The 16,307-nt window shown below is 37.1% G+C and overlaps 1 protein-coding gene and 1 pseudogene across 2 annotated transcripts in view; one reads left to right on the top strand and one right to left on the bottom strand.

The window, feature by feature from the left end:
• Positions 1-16,307, bottom strand: part of FCHSD2 (FCH and double SH3 domains 2) — a 275,661-nt gene that overhangs the window by 100,856 nt on the left and 158,498 nt on the right. The gene's annotated exons all lie outside the window — the stretch shown is intronic.
• On the top strand, positions 12,542-13,359 carry LOC113914140 (annotated as a pseudogene).

The following is a 16,307-nucleotide window of genomic DNA, read 5'->3' as shown; positions in this document are numbered from 1 at the left end:
AGTAAAAAACAGATGCAACTTGGCTTCAATAAGAAAACCGTTAGTATGACTTGACATGCATGTAAGTCAGAAATTATAAAGCCATGTCTGAAAATGGAGTTTGGCCAACTCCATAGCACGTTCTTTGTGATAAAGAAATACAATTCTTAGGTGTAAATGCTTTACTGAATGAAATTTAAAACCTTCACATTGGTCATACTAGATAAACATCACCAAATGCACACAAGGGAGACCTGACCTTCATCATAGGAATAGGGCACTATGCTCAGAAAAACACCTGTCTGTGCCCAGGGACTATTTTAAACCACAACTAAGCACCTCAGTGATAGAATATAATCTCTATTATATTTTATGACATGAGAATCATCATCAAGGACCACCAGATACCAGTGAGATGAATACTATTTGCATTTTCAAAATGATCTGAAAAAGAGAGAAGGAGAGGTCTTGATAAGTGATTCATAAACAAAGAAAACTTGCTAAGGCCAGAAATGGTTAAGAATGTTGAAGATTCTGTTTGTTCACAGATCACTTCTTTTCTTAACCCCAAAGCTAATGCCATCAATGGCAATACTTCAAATTTTTAATAACAACAATAAATACATCACAGAATCTAGGAAAATTACTGGATACCTAATAGACTATTAAGTAATTTTTTTTTTGTGAGTGAGTAAAAGCAATTCAGTATTTCTAATATATAAAAACGGACTTACATGCAAAAAATAAAAATAATTAAATTTAATGGAAAAATATACTTCACAGAAAACTGCATAAAAAAGCTAAGATAATAAATAGTCAAACATCCACATTTTAACCTATTTAAAAAAAAAGAGCTACTTTAATGGCATTTTAGAATTCTTTCTTCAAAGTTAAATTTTTTTCTTTAAAGATTTTATTTATTTATCTGAGAGAGAGAGAATGAGAGAGAGAATACGAGAGGGAAGAGGGTCAGAGGGAGAAGCAGACTCCCTGCTGAGCAGGGAGCCCGATGCCGGGACTCAATCCCGGGACTCCAGGATCATGACCTGAGCCGAAGGCAGTCGCTTAACCAACTGAGCCACCCAGGCACCCCAAAGTTAAATATTTTAAAGCTTCATTAAAAACCCTACTGCTAGGGGCACCTGGGTGGCTCTGTCAGTTAAGCCTCTGACTCCTGATTTTTGCCTCAGGTCATGATCTCAGGGTCGTGGGATCAAGACCCTAGGCAGGCACTGCACTAAGTGCAGAGTCTGCTAGTCCCTCTCCCTCTCCTCCTGCCCGCCGCTTGTGCTCTTTTGCTCTCTCTCAAATAAATAAAATCTTAAAAAACAAACAAACAAACAAACAAAACCTCTACTGCTAGTACCCCTAGCAAATATTCTCGTGCCTCTCAGGACCAACGGAACCAGTGGTTTCCACTATACATCACTTTCCTAAGTACTCACACAAGTCCATCCCTGTGAAATCCCATCCTCAGCCACCATAGCTTACTGACATCCTACTCACCGGATAAGGCCTATCTAACATGCTAATTCTCCCATGGAGAAAAGTCCTCCATGAAGAAAGACCACAGCAATCTCTCCCTCCTTATTTATTCAACACTAATCTTGAGTGCTAGGTATAAAACAGGGAACAAAACAAAGTATCCGCCGTCAGGAATCTTACATTCTAGGGAGATTTGATGGCCTATAGCTATTTGTGCCACTTACATTTATAGAAACACATGACTGGAAGCTATTCATGCATACATAGGGTTGTCTTGAGGATTAAATGAGATAATATGAATGTAAACCCTCTACAGAATAAAATCTAAATAAAAAATGGCTATTACTATTACATGCTCTTAAATTGTAGTTGTTATTATTATTATTATTATTTTGACTAAACTAAGTGGCTTTATTGGGGAGAGCCAGGATTACAACAGACTTAAGAGCTGGCATCAGGGCCCTTCTTCTTGCAAAAGGTGGGCATGACATTGACAAAGCGCCGGTTGTACTGCATCTGCCACTTGGCTTGGCCTGTCTTCTCCTTTTTGTTTGGCCACCTTGGGAGTCTGCTCTCTTACTTTCCTAGGACAGGCCAGGGAAACATGGACTTTACCTCCAGGCTCTGGCCAGCTACCTCCAAGGTGGTCAGAGCCTCCACTCCACAATAACCTACGGTAGCCTCATCCTCCAGGGGTGTGCCTGCCAGGAGCAAAACCTGATCTTCTGGAGTAATGCCCTCCAGCAAGGCTACATGAGCCTCGATCTGGACAAGCATCTCCTGGCTGGTCACCTCGAGGGTATGTAGCTCCTGGACACAGACAAAGCTACACGTCCACGACTATACCACGGGCACCATGGCCGCTCCTGTGAAGATGGAGCTGAGAAAAAGGAAGGAGCAAGGGCGTGCACATCCTCACTGCCTGCTGCGTGCCATGTCACTGCTCAATTGTAGTTAGATGTCTCTTATGTAGATGTCTTAGTTCTACTTCTAATTTGTAAGGTCCCTGACAGCAAGGATTCAAAGTGCTCAGCTCACTTTGTTGGTAAAGAGGCACTTAAAAGTATTTGCAACGCAGGATACAGATAATAAAAGCACAGCCTTAAAAATGAATGGAATTCTGAGACCTGCTATAACATAGATGAATCTTGAAGACATTATGCCAAGTGAAATAAAGCAGACACAAAAGGACAAATATTGTATGAGTCCACTTATATGAGGTACTTAACAGTAGTCAAATTCATTTATAGGAAGTAGAATAGTGCTTTTCAGGGGGCAGGAGGAAAAAGGAATGGGGAGTTATCATTTAGCAGGCATGGAGTTTCAGTTTGGGAAGATGAAAAAGTTCTGGAGATGGATGGTGGTGATGGCTGCACAAAATTGTATGTGTACTTAATGCCAACGAACCGTATATACAGAAATGGTTAGGTCCATATCAGACCTCTGGGGAAGAAAGCCAAGTAGGAGGAGCCTAAGCTCACCTTGTCCCACAGATGAAACTAGGTAACACCCATATCAGTGTAAATAACCCAGAAAACAACCTGAAGACTGACAGAACAGACTCTCCACAGCTAAATGTAAGGGCCACATCAAAGAGGGGAGAAGAGTGGAGAGACAGTCAGGAGCTAAACAGATCCATGGAGCTGTCCAGGGCAGGGATGGGGTGGGCTGCGGAGGGGAGAGAAACAAACCCTCACACCAAACACCACAAGCACGGGGAACTCGAGTGGGGAAGACAAATCCCCATAACATTTGGCTTTGAAAACCAGAGGGGCCTAATTTCTGAGTTCTTATAATCAGCAAGGCTTAAATTAACACCTGGAACTTTAAAAAATCAGTGGGCTCAGCTCTGGGAGAGCCTGAGGGCAAGAAAATACTGAATCCCCGCCCTTAAAGAAATAGCACACAGCCCTGAGATACAGCATGGAAACAGCAGTTTGAAAAATATCTGGGGGTATACGGGAACATTTATTTACTAATCTGAGCATGCACTGGAGGGGGAGGGATTGTTGGGATATTTCTCCAAGAATGAAAGAGTTGGTGGGTGCCATGTGCCTCCCCTAGCCTAGATGGACACCTACAGAGCCATTTCAGTGCCAACACTCTCCACCCAGCTTGCTAACAGAATGCCTTCCCCTTTGCTTCTGTAGATCTGCCCCCTCAAACCAGGCCAGCCTTGGCAAGAGTTCTGGACAGCTGTAGCTCCCCTCACAGACCTGTGCAAACCTTGCTAACACCTCCTGCCTCTCCCCCATATTCCCTTGCAGACCTGCCTCCTTCCGATACACCCTAGGCTGAAGCCCATTCAAAGTGGTGCCACAAGCCTGGAAGTGAGCAAGAAGTGCCGATGAGGGCCAGCACCAGTCCAAAGTGACTGCTGTCCCAGTGATGGTGGAAGGTAACCACATACGCTAGTTGGCCTGTGGCCCCAACAGTGGGCTGGGACAGACATCTGGTCTGACTGCAGGCCCCACTCACTAACAAAAGCTACTCAGGGAACAGTAGAGGGAAAGTGTCCTGCATTTTGATGCTATTGTATCTCTAGCAAATGGCTGGCCCAAGTCAACTGAAGCCCAAAGTGACCCAAAACTGGCCCACTACCCAGGGACCAAATCCTGCCCACAAGAGGCCAAGAGAGCCACTGCAGATGACTAGACTGAAGGTAAAAGCGGCTCAGCCACAAGAGTACAACAGATGCTATATACATAGACACCCCGGGAGTGCCAGGTGCTAGTGAACAGCAGACACTGAACTGCAGGGCACTACTGGACCTGTTATTTATAAGGCCACTACTTTTAAGAGCAGGAGATGCAGCTAACTTTCCTAACACACAGAGAGACATAGAGAGTGAGACAAATTGAGAAGGTGCAGAAGTATGTCCTAAATGAAAGAACAGGACAGAATCATAAAAGAGACCTAAACAAAACGGAGGTGAGCAATATGACTGATAATTTACAGTAATGATCATAAAGATACTCACTGGACTTGAAAAAGAGTGGAGGACCTCAGTGAGATCCTTAGCAAAGAGACAGAAAACATGAAAAGAACCAATCAGAGATCAAGAACTCATAACTGAAATTAAAATACACTAAATAGAGTAGATAGTAGGCTAGAGGAAAAAGAAGAATGGATCAGGGACCTGGAGGAGTGAGTGATGGAAAGCAATCAAACTGAACAGGAAAGAGAAGAAAAAAATCATAAAAAATGAAAATAGGCTTAGGGAACTCAGGGACACCATCAAACATAATAACATTCAGATTATAGGGATCCCAGAAGGAGAAGAGAGAAAAGAGGGAGGAGAAAATTTATTTGAAGAAATAATAGCTGAAATCTTCCTGAATCAGGGGAAGGAAACAGAAATCCAGATCCAGGAGGCAAAGAGAGCCCCCAATAAAATCAACCCAAGGAGGTCCACACCAAAACACACAGTTATGAAAGCAGCAAAAAGTAGTGATAAGGAGAGAATTTTAAAAGCAGCAAGAGAAAACAAAACAGTTACATACCAGGGAAATCCCATAAAGCTATGGGCTGATTTTTCATCAGGAACTTTGTAGGCCAGAAGAGAGTGGCAGGATATATTCAAAGTGCTAAAACAAAAAAATCTGCAGCCAAGAACACTCTACCCAGCAAGGCTCTCATTCAAAATAGAAGGAGAGATAAAGAGTTTCCCAGAAAAACAAAAGTTAAAAGGAATTCATAACCACTAAACCAGCCCCACAAGATAGGTTAAAAGAGACTCTTGAGTGGAAAGCAAACAACGTAAGTTAAAGGAGGAAAAGTAGGAAGCATGAAAGCAGTAAAATTAAGTATATCTATAAAAATCAGTCAAGGGATTCACAACACAAAAAGATGTAAAGTATGACACCATATATCTAAAGTGTGAAGGGGAACAGAAGAATGGGTTCATGTGTCTGTTGGCCATCTGTATGTCTTCTTTGGAAAAATGTCTATTCATATCCTCTGCCCACTTTTTAACAGGATTATTTGTTTTTTTGGGTGTTGAGTTGTATAAGTTCTTTATATATTTTGGATACTGACCCTTTATCAGATATGTCATTTGCAAATATCTTCTCCCACTCCGCAGGCTGCCTTTTGGTTTTGTTGATTGTTTCCTTTGCTGTGCAGAAGTTTTTATTTTGATAAAGTTCCAACAGTTTATTTTGCTTTTGTTTCCTTGCCTCAGGAGGCATATCTAGTAAGAAGTTGCTATAGCTGATGTCAAAGAGGTTATTGCCTGTATTTTCCTCTAGGATTTTAATGGTTTCCTGTTCACATTTAGGTATTTAATCCATTTTGAATTTATTTTTGTGTATGGTGTAAGAAAGTAGTCTAATTTCATTCTTTTGCATGTTGCTATCCAGTCAGTCAGAGAAAGACAAATACCACATGATTTCACTCAAATGTGGAGTTTAAGAAACAAAACAAAGGAACACAGGGAGAAAAAGAGGCAAACCAAGAAACAGACTCCTAATTATAGAGACTAAACCTCAGAGGGGTGGTAGGTGGGGGGATAGGTTAAATAGGTGACGGGGATTAAGGCATGCACTGGTTGTGATGAGCACTGGATGTTGTATGAAGTGTTGAATCACTAAATTCTACATCTGAAACTAGTATTACACTGTATGTTAACTAACTGGAATTTAAATAAAAACTCAAAGGAAAAAAAAAGAATAGGTTCATACTTAAATGACCATTAACTTAATATATAGACTATGCAGAAGTTGTTATATACAAACTTAATGATAACCACAAATCAAAAACCACTAATAGACAGGCAAAAAATAAAGAGAAAGGAATCCAAGTATACCACTACAGAAAACCAGCAAACCGTGAGAAAAGAGAGCAAGAGAGGAAAGGAACAAACAAGAACTACAAAAACGACCATAAAACAAGTAACAAAATGGCAATAAGTACACACTTAATAATTACTTTGAATGTAAATGGACTAAATGCTCCAATCAAAAGACATAGGGTGATGAAATGGATAAAAAACAAGACCCATCTATATGCTGCCTACAAGAGACTCCCTTCAGACCTAAAGACACATGCAAATTGGAAGTGAGGGGATGGAAAAGCATTTGTCATGCAAATGGAAGGAAAAAGAAAGCAGGGGTAGCAAAACTTATATTGGACAAAACAGACTTTAAAACAAAGACTGTAAAGAGAGAAAAAGAAGGACACTATATAGTCATAAACAGAACAATCCAACAAGAAGATATAACAACTGTAAATATTTATGCACCCAATGTGGGAGCACCCAAATACATAAAGCAGTTAATAACAAATATAAAGGAAGCAAATGATAGTAATACGATAATAGTAAGGGACTTTAAAACCCCACTTACATCAATGGATAGACCATCCAAACAGAAAATCAATAAGGAAACAGTGGCTTTGAATGACACACTGGACTAGATGGCTCTAACAGATATATACAGAACATTCCATCCTAAAACAGCAGAATACACATTCTTTTCAAGTGCAAATGGCACATTCTCCAGAACAGATCACATCCTGGCTCTCAAGAAATGCAAAAAGATCGAAGTCTTATCATTCACCTTTTCTGACCACAACAGTATGAAATGAGAAGTCAACCACAAGAAAAAAATCTGGAAAGAACACAAATACATGGATGTTAAATAACATGCTGCTAAACGATGAATGGACCAACCAAGAAATCAAAGAGGAAATAAAAAAATACAGAGAAAAATGAAAATGAAAACTCAATGGTCCAAAACCTTGGGGATGCAGCAAAGCTGTTCTATGAGGGAATTTTATAGCAGTACAGGCCTATGTCAAGAAGCAAGAAAAATCTCAATCTAATCTTACACATAAAGGAGCTAAAAGAGAACAAAACCCAAAACCAGTAGAAGGAAGAAAATAATACAGATCAGAGCAGAAATAAACAAAATAGAAAGTAAAAAACAAGAAAACAGATCAATGAAACCAGGAGCTGGTTCTCTGAAAAGACAGAAAAAAAAAAAAAAGGATAAACCTTTAGCTAGACTCATCAAAAATAAAAAAAGAGAGAGAGAGAGAGAGTGAGAGAGGACTCAAACAAAATCAGAAATGAAACAGGAGAAATAACAACCAACACCACAGAAATACAAAGGAGTACATAAGAATATTATAAAAACTCATATGCCAACATATTGGACAACCTAGAAGAAATGGATAAGTTCCTAGAAACATATAACCTCCCAAAATGGAATCAGGAAGAAACAGAAAATTTGAACAGACTGATTACCATCAACAAAACTGAATCAGTAATCAAAAAATTCCCAACAAACAAAACTCCAGGACCAAACAGCATCAACAGGTGAATTGTGCCAAACATTTAAGAGTTAATACCTATTCTTCTTAAACTATTCCAAAAAATAGAAGAGGAAGAAAAGCTTTCAAATTCATTCTATAAGGCCAACATTACCCTGCTACCAAAACCAGATAAAGACACCACAAAAAAGAAAACTACGGGTCAGTATCTGTGACGAACACAAATGCAAAAATCCTCAACAAAATATTAGCAAACCAAATCCAACAATACATTAAAAAAAAAAAATCATTTGCCATGATCAGGTGGGATTTATTCCTGGGGGACAAGGGTGGTTCAACATTCACAAATCAATCAACATGATACATTACATCAACAAGAGAAAGAATAAAAACCATATGATTATTTCAACAGATGCAGAAAAAACATTTGACCAAGTACAATATCCATTTATGATAAAAACTGCCAACAAAGTAGGTTTAGAGGGAACAAAGCTCTAATATAATAAGGGTCAAATATGAAAAACCCACAGCTAACATCATACTCAATGATGAAAAACCGAGAGCTTTTCCCCAAAGATCAGGAACAAGACAAGGACGTCCCTTCTCACCACTTTTATTCAACTAAGTACTGGAAGCTGTAGCCACAGCAATAAGACAAGAAAAAGGAATAAAACGAATCCGAACTGGTAAGGGAGAAATAAAACTTTTCACTATTTGCAGATGACATGATACTATATATAAAAAACCCTAAAGACTCCACCAAAAGACTACTAGACTTATAAATGAATTCAGTAAAGTCACAAGATACAAAACCAACGTACAGAAATCCACTGCATTTCTATACACTAATAATGAAGAAGCAGAAAGAGAGATTAAGAAAATAATCCCATTTACAACGGCACCAAACATAATTAAATACCTAGGAATAAACTTAACCATGGAAGTGAAAAGACCTGTACTTCAGAAACTACAAAACATTGATGAAAGAAATTAAAGATGACACAAATGGAAAGATATTCCATGCTCAGACTGGAAGAACAAATATTGTTAAAATGTCCATATTATCCAAAGCAATCTACAGATCTAATGCAATCCCTATCAAAATTCCTATCAAGGGGCACCTGGGTGGCTCAGTCAGTTAAGCGTCTGACTTCGGCTCAGGTCATGATCTGAATCAGGAATGCAAACTGGTGTAACCACTGTGGAAAACAGTGTGAAGGTTCCTCAAAAAATTAAAAATAGAATTACCATATGATCCTTTAATTCCACTACTTGGTATTTACCCAAAGAATACGAAAACACTAATTTGAAGAGATATATGCACCCCTATGTTTATTGCAGCATTATTTAAAATAGTCAAATTATGGAGGTAGCCCAAGTGTCCACTGATAGATAGATGTGGTATATATACACAGTAGAATATTACTCAGCCATAAAAAGAATGAAATATTGCCATTTGCAACAACATGGATAATGTGAAATGAAGTAAGTCAGGGAAAGACAAATACCATATAATTTCACTCATATGAAGAATTTAAGAAACAGTAATCTGTTATGCAGAGTAACACAGTAACTGCCTAAGTCAATATATGAGAAATATATGAGAAATATATATGAGAAAATGAACTGTATTTCTATATACTAATAAAAGAACTGAAAGATGAAATGAAAACATAATGGTTACAGTTAACACTGACATATTTAGGAATAAATTTAACAAAATAAATATAGGACTGCTGAGGGAGGGAGAATTGTAAGATGATCCCAACAACCTTTGCCCTTATATAATCTGAGTATGAGGATAATTTATGAATGATACAATATTATTATATTATATTATTCCCATGATTATGTTATGTTATATGGCAAAAGAGAGATCATCTGGTAGGCCTAATTTCATCACAAGAGCCCTTTAAAAGCAGAGAATTTTCTCTGGTTAGTAGCAAAAAGAAAGTCAGAGTTTGAAAACATGAAAAGGAGTCTACCTGCTGGTTGGGAGATAAAGGGAGTCATGTGGAATGGACCTGAGAGCAACCTCTAGGAGCTGAGAGTGACTCTCAGCCTACAGCCAGCAAGAAAAAAAAGGACTTAAGTCAACAACCTGAATGACCCGGGGAGTAGATTCTCTCAGAGTCTCCAGAGAAAAACCCAGTCCAGGCAAAATCGAAATTAAGGTTCTGCCTTTGTAAGATCCTAAACAGAGGACCCAGCTAAGCCCACCTGGACTTTTAAACTACAAAACTGTGAAACAGTACATGGAGATAATTTAAAGTCTCTAAGTTTGGGTTGATTTGTTACATAGGGATAGAAACTAAATATAACTGCAAAGGAACAAGTGAGAAGTTTTGGGGGATGGAAATATTCTATATATTACAATTATGACAATGATTACATGGGTGTATACATCTGTCAAAACTCAACCAACTATATAGTTAAAATAGATGCATTTCATTTTATATTAATTATACCTTAATAAAGTTGACTTTAAAAGAGGTGGTTTAAGTTTTCTCCTTTTGCCTCTTGTCACCTTATATACTACTCCCACAAGTAGTTTTATGTATTCTCTACTTTAGTACTCCTCATTTATTGTTGATTGTCCAGCGCAAGACATTCAAGTAAGCCCTCAAGCCAGAGTATTCAATTGTCACTGGAGGGTGTGAGCAGTAGACTATCATTACCTGATTTACATTTTTAAAACATTACTTAGAAAAAGTCTAGCAAGGAGATCACCTAGGTACAGCTTAGAATTCTATAAGAAATTTACTAGTTGGAAAATACTATCTTAGAACAGTTGTTTCCAAATTATATTTCAAGGAGCCCCAGTATTACCTCAGGAACCGAAAGTAAGTAGAAGACGACATACATGGGTATGGGGAATGGTGAAAACACACAAAGGGAAAACAGCCTCACAAGTTTTAACCAAACAGCCTCCTTTCATCTGCTTTATATGTAAGGATTCCATGCAGGAGTTCATAGCCATTGTTCAAATGCTAAAAATATTTTTAAATTACTGCTTTGTAATTTTGGGCAATTTTTGCTTTAAAAAAAAATGGACAAGAAGCATTCTGATTTTCTCCCGTGTCACAGGAAGCCAAGTATAACATAACCAATAAAGCAAGGGAAAGGATCTACCACCTTATAGTCCTGAAGCCCTTTGGGGCTTAATTTATAACCTTATTTCTGGCTCACTGACTATATGGATCTCATGTCTAATTCATCTCTGTATCCCCAAGTGCCTATCACCTAGTACACACTGAAATACTTGCCAAGTTTAATACGACATGCAAACAATGTTAAAAGGTATAATAAAAATTGCTGTAACACAATCTGACACTCTTTGGTAAAGCTGCTAAAACACACCACTCCTAGGTATATTTCCTTAAGAAGGACTTCTTGCAGAAGTACACCAGGAGACATGTATAAGAATGTTTAATAGCAACTGTGTAAGAGTGCTGAATCATAGACCTGTACCTCTGAAACAAACAATACATTATATGTTAAAAAAAAGAAAAAAAAAGAAGATAGTTGGAAGGGAAAAATGAAGGGTGGGAAATCATAGGGGAAGACGAACCATGAAAGACTATGGACTCTGAGAAACAAACTGAGGGTTCTAGAGGGGAGGGGAGGATGGGTTAGCTTGGTGATGCGTATTAAAGAGGGCACGTATTGAATGGAGCACTGGGTGTATAACACATAATGCAAACAAATAATCATGGAACACTACATCAAAAACTAATGATGTAATGTATGGTGATTAACATAACATAATAAAATAAAATTAAAAAGAAATAAAATAAAAAATAAAAAAAATTTGGGGGACCTTTAAAAAAAGAATGTTTAATAGCAGCACTGTTTTGTTTATAAGTAAAAGAAAAACAAAAGTTTCAGTTGAGAACATCAATAAGTAATTTACAAAATATACACAATGAAATACTACATAGCAAAATGATAATGAATAACTAAGGTTATAAATCCACAAATATATTATTATTTATATATTATTTTTTATATATTTATAAATTTATATAGTTTTTATATATTTATATATTATATGCAAAATGTTTTATAATATATTTATATAACTATTACATATTTATATAAATATATATTAATCCACAAATATAATATTCAGTGGGGGAAAAAGCAAGGTGCCAAGTATAATACACTATATATTGTCAGAAAAGTGGTTACAATGTGGCAGATGAGAGATGTATTTTAGGATGAGTCACATAGGGGGCTTCCATTTTACTAGTTACAGTTTCATTTCTGAAGTTGAGTGGTGAGTTAATGGGTATTCATTTTATCAACCTTTGAATGTATATTTGAAAATTTCATATTCAGTTTAAAGTCCTATACCAAGGGTCAGCAACTAAGCCCTGTGAGTCAAATCCAGCTCAACACCTATTTTTGTAAATAAAGTTTTACTGGAACAAACCATTCGTTTCCCTTTGCCAATGACTGTACTACAAGGTCAGGGTTGAGTGGTTGTGATAGAGAAACCTCAAGTATTTACTACTAGGCGCTTTACAGAAAATGTTTGCCAATCCCTGTTCTATTTCCAAGTACAGAGTGCAAATGAAGAAGCAATTAATTCTGAAATAACACAAATATAATCATGGTCATAGTTACTGAGAAAAGTGATCAGCAGGTTTGATGACAGCCAGAGAAAGAAGGATGGGAGGAAAACAAGTAAAAACTAAATAAGCTTCAGGAGCGATGCTGACATGGTAGCTGCCGCCGCGTTCATCGTGGAATAATAAGCCAGGTAGAGTTGCTGAGGATCTGCCCAATCTGCTGATTAACTATGGAAGATCATACCCAAACAGAGAAAACTGGAGAAAGTACCTATGGAGTTGTGTATAAGGGTAGACACAAAACTACAGGTCAAGTAGTAGCCATGAAGAAAATCAAGACTAGAAAGTGAAGAGGAAGGGGTTCCTAGTACTGCAAGTCGGGAAATTTCTCTATTAAAAGAACTTCATCATCCAAATATAGTCAATCTTCAAGATGTGCTTATGCAAGATTCCAGGTTATATCTCATCTTTGAATTCCTTTCCATGGATCTCAAGAAATACTTAGATTCCATCCCTCCTGGTCAGTTCATGGATTCTTCACTTGTTAAGAGTTATTTGTACCAAATCCTACAAGGGACTGTATTTTGCCACTCTAGAAGAGTTCTGCACAGAGACTTAAAACCTCAAAATCTATGGATTGACAGCAATTAAACTGGCTGATTTTGGCCTTGCCAGAGCTTTTGGAATACCTATTAGAGTATACACACACGAGGTGGTAACACTCTGGTATAGATTGCCAGAAGTATTGCTGGGGTCAACTCGCTACTCGACTCCAGTTGACATTTGGAGTATAGGCACCGTATTTGCAGAATTAGCAACCAAGAAACCTCTTTTCCATGGGGATTCAGAAATCGATCAACTCTTCAGAATTTTCAGAGCTTTGGGCACTCCCAATAATGAAGTGTGGCCAGAAGTGGAATCTTTACAGGACTATAAGAACACATTTCCCAAGTGGAAACCAGGAAGCCTAGCATCCCATGTTAAAAACTTGGATGAAAATGGTTTGGATCTGCTCTCGAAAATGTTAGTCTATGATTCTGCCAAATGAATTTCTGGCACAATGGCACCAAATCATCCATATTTTAATGATTTGGACAATCAGATTAAGAAGATAGAGCTTTCTGACAAAGAGTTTCCACGTATCAAGAACAAATAGTTATATTTTTACTGCTAACTTTGTCTGTTTTTGTTTTGTGTATTTTTCTTTTGTTGTAAACTTAAACTATACTTCATCTTCTGATTTCAAAAGTGTTTAACTTAAAAATGTAAATACTGTTCTATATGAATTTAAATATAATAATTCTGTATATGTTTATAGATCTCACTGTAACAACTATTTGTTACCATAATAAAACTATAAATCTAAAAAAAAAAAACTAGCTTCAGAGCACTGCTATCCACTAGAACTTCCTGTGATGATGGTAATATTCTGTATCTGTACTATTCAATACAGTGACCACTAGTCACATGAGGCTTTGGAGCCCGTGAAATGTGGGTATTATGACTGTGGAACAGAATTTAAGATTCTATTTATTTTTAACTATTTTAAACAGTCACGTGTACCTAGGGACTACCATACTGTACAGTGCAGCTTTAGAGCTCTGGAGGACAGAACGAGAGCAGCTGTCACCTGAAACCAAGGAAACAAAGAGTTGCCTCCAGCTGAGAAAATTTCAGCCACTGATGTAAAGGCAAACCGTGGATAATCATAAGGGTAAAGTTAACATACAGATTTGGGACTGATACAATATTAATAAAAATTGGGCCAAACGATTACTCTAAGAAGAGGGTGTACAGAAAGAGGATGCAAATTAAGAGAAGCAGAGAGCCGAGCTTGAGATTTGGGGACTTCCATGATAATTTGTTAAGTGAACAAACTTTATTGGGTGAAAGAGAAGTACAACAGCTAGAGAGTTATGTGGCATGGAAACCAAAAGAGCTATGACTTAAAAAAAAATGAGTTCCATGTCCACATGTGAATGAGGAAAACTTTTGAAATAATTAGTGGTTAGCTGGAAAAAACACAAAAATAAGGGAGCTGGATACCAATAATGACTTTCTCCTCATTTGACCAAAACAAGTATCTGTGAAAGATATGCCATATTATCATATTTTCTAGATTTCTTTCACATAGACAGATGTTTAACTTTTATTACTTTGCCCAATTATCAGTTAGTCCAGATACATTTAGCTTCCACTGAAGACAATAAACATTTCTCTAGAAATAAAGTCCTAGTATTATTAAACTTTTAAAATTCTGATTAGCTGGACATTTCTTCCTTTTTCTACTTTGATGCACTGTGCTTCATCTTTCCTCAGCCAAACCATTAAGAAACTACTACACAAGCTTATAAAAATATCAGTTTATATATTGTACAAGAGTATGCTACAAAAGAAGGAGTTTTGAGGAAAAAACTACCTTACTTCCCATCAGCCAGTAGAAATGCTTTCTACAAATGTGCTAAAATCAGTTGTCTGGTTTCCATGGCCTCACAATAGCTTTTTTGTTTTGTTTTAGTGTGGAGTTCAAACATGCCTGCCTTCAGAAACTAATGATGTAATGTATGGTGATTAACATAACATAATAAAATTTTTAAAAAATGCCTGCCTGATGATAGACAGAGTGGTGTATCTGCTTTAACGAGTACTGGCATAAGGAACACAAAATATTCCTTGGGGAACCTGTCTAAATATTGGTATTTAGGTACTGACATGATCTTACTCTTTATAATAACTAGAACAGGGGAGAATTTGTAATTTTCAATTATTAATTTTATTTTACAGTTCTCTCAGAATTTATGATATTCACAGTAGGCTACTACTAATTATACTCATCTATACTATCAAGAAGATTGGAATGCAATGTAGAAAAGAACAGTGTGATATCTAGTAAAGAACACAGGCTGTGAAGTCATAGAGACTTTGATTTAAGTCCTAATACATACATATTCACTAAACCTCACTGAAGCTCTGCAATCTGATTTGTAAAACAGGAATAATGATATTTAGCTCGAAAGATGTTACGAAAACTAAATGAAAGAAGGTATTTAAAGTATCTAGACAGAGCACCTGGCCATGCTGGACACCCAACAGTTACTTTGCTCTCCCTCTCGGGCATTTAAGGTCTCTTCTACACTCTTTTTTTTCTTCTACATCTTTTAACCTAAGAATACAATGTCCAAGAAATGTAAGAAGAAAATAGAATAATCAGTTGTTTTGATCCTGAAAAGGCAGGAGAAAACGAGATATCCAAAACCAAGGTGAAAGAATCATCTTTAGACAGGAGGAACAACTCTGCTGTTGTGGTTCCTTGGAGGAATCCTGAACACATATGAAGGCAGGTAATGGGAAAATAATGGAGTTCCCTTTTAATGGCTTGTATTTTCTCTGTAAATTAGGAAGAAAGACCACTTGCTAATTGTGAAAGAGAAGAGGTAAATCTGAGGTTTGAGATGGAAAAAAGTTGAAAAATATTAGGGAGTTAACCAGGGAAATGTCCAAATGGACCCACTGCTCAGGGTCCATTTGAGACTGGTTCCACATTAATTTATGAACATGAATGTGTTCTGTCTGTTGAAAGATTGTCTTCAGTAGTACTTGGCTACTTGGATGCAGGTACAAAGAAAGAGGTTATCTGGGTTCATCTTGAGTTGAAATTTCATTTCATATCATTTCAAGACCAGAGTGTTATTTAAATAATGAACTATGAACTCTAACCAGGAAAAAGGAAAAAACTATAAAGGATAATATGCCTAAAGTGATTAGGATAATGCCAGAGTAATATTAAGCAATGAAAAAAAAAGGATAGCTGTTAATATTACTCATAATGGTCCTCTAGCAGTAAGTAATTTCATTATTCTAATTTATAATCATTTCTATGTAATTCTCTCTCTTCCACCAAACTGAGCTCTTTGAAGATAAAGAGTGTCTTACTCATCTTTGCTTCTTCCCCAAAGTGTAGTCCAGTATCTACAACACTGTAAGTGACTATTAAAT

Source organism: Zalophus californianus, chromosome 11 (assembly GCF_009762305.2).
Source record: "Zalophus californianus isolate mZalCal1 chromosome 11, mZalCal1.pri.v2, whole genome shotgun sequence".
Classification (NCBI taxonomy): domain Eukaryota; kingdom Metazoa; phylum Chordata; class Mammalia; order Carnivora; family Otariidae; genus Zalophus; species Zalophus californianus.
Note: the sequence above shows the minus strand (reverse complement) of the source record. Positions and strands in the feature narration are given on the sequence as shown.